Source organism: Lactuca serriola, chromosome 1 (genome assembly GCF_051521515.1).
Source record: "Lactuca serriola cultivar US96UC23 chromosome 1, Lser_US96UC23_V15, whole genome shotgun sequence".
Classification (NCBI taxonomy): Eukaryota; Viridiplantae; Streptophyta; class Magnoliopsida; order Asterales; family Asteraceae; genus Lactuca; species Lactuca serriola.
The window spans coordinates 95,312,537-95,314,375 of record NC_136408.1 but is presented as its reverse complement, the minus strand read 5'-3'; positions in this window follow the sequence as shown (position 1 = coordinate 95,314,375).

The following is a 1,839-nucleotide window of genomic DNA, read 5'->3' as shown; positions in this document are numbered from 1 at the left end:
AAAGCATAACATAAACATGTAGGGGTATTTTGGGAAAACTTACATGAGCTCGGTCGACTGCATGAACCACACCCCTTTCTTTTATTAGAAAACGCTTTGTGTAAAATGTTTCTTTTTGTGAAAAGAATTTACCAAATCCTCAGTTTAAGTTCAGACACACCCGAGAGTACGCTTGAATCCCTCAAACCAAGGTTGTAACGTCCCGACTCCTAGGTATGAAATTTTAAGGATTTTTGTACAACACACAAGACCTACTCAACGAGTTGGAGGCCCCAACTCGGCGTGTAGAAACTAATAAGGCCGCGTTGTTTTGGGACCAACTCGACGATTTAGAGGACCCCAACTCGACGAGTTAAGGTTTTGCATGAAAACCTTAATTTTTAGGGTTTGCACCCTATTTAAAGGACCTTAAGTCCCCTAACCAGCCTCCCTTACCACCTTATCGTCCAAAGAAACCCTAGTTCGAGACTTAAAAATTATTGAGTGCGTGTGAGAGCTTTGGAGAGTGATTTTGGTGTGGTTGTAAAGGAACTTGGAGCTTGAAGAGGTTGGAGCAAAGGAAGAAGCAGTAGATCCGACATCTACATAGTTTTGGCAACCATCTTGAGGTATAAAGTTGATACCTTGACCTTTTATTGTTTAGATCTCCTCTTATGAAAGTATATGGTCATTTTGGGGGCATAATGGAGTCATTCTTGGATTTGAGCTTGTCAAGAGGATGTGGTTTCAGATCTGGACACCTCTAGGCCTCCATGGACATAACGTTGCCCATTTTATCTAGTCTTGGCCTTCCTCTATGCCCTAAACCTCTTATTAAGCTTAGTTTTAGTGTTTTAATCCCTTTGAAGCCTTGCATGCACGTAAAATTAGCAACTTTACAAGGTATCTCAGTCCTAAGAGGCTAGATCTGTAGTTTGGAGCCTCAGAGTTGCCTGGAAATGGCTGAACACCTTAAGACAGGAAAACTCGAGGAGTTGGATAGGGTTTACCAAGACTTCTGGATACCGAGTGGACTCGACGAGTGGGTGAGATGACTTGGCGAGTTGACTAGGGTTTTCTTGGTTTTCTGAACACTAAAGAACTCGACGAGTTACTCGGGTAACTCAGCGAGTTATCTCGAGCGTCTCACGATCTTCTAAGTTATGAAGGAACTCGACGAGTTGGGTCAACATGGACTGTGGACCTTGACTGTTAACTTTGACTTTGACCATGGTTGACCAAGTTTGACTTTTGGGGGTATTTTGGTAAATTGGGATTCTAATTGAATCAGTCATATGGTGGTTACAGGCAGTTGGGTTTGGAGTTGAGTTGGGATTCGATTAATCAGTTCAGCACTATTTGTGAGGTGAGTTTACCTCACTATACTAATAGGGTCGAAGGCACCAATGTCGGCCTTTTTTGGATTGTTATCCTGGTTATCGCATGATGATATGCTTATGCCCTGTTTGATAAACATCTTTCCAGGTCCAAACAGATATTTCTGGCTTAATGGACCGGAAAGAGTGTTTCATTTGCACAAAAAATTAGGTCTTTCCCAGTAAGATATGTCTTTCACCAAAAGCCTCAAAACCATATCTTTTTGGCTGAATGGGCTGGAAAGACAATTGTGTCCCAAAACTCGTCTCTTTCTTTCTTTCTTGGATTATTAACTTTTTTAAATTTATTTTTTATTGGATTATTACTTTTTACGAGATTATTATAGATATTAAGAAATACTATATTTTTAAATTTATTTTTTATTGGATTATTACTTTTTACTAGATTATTATAGATATTAAGAAATACTATATTCTTTTAAAAAAACTTTTTTTAATTTCTTTCTTATGGATTAATTCTTTT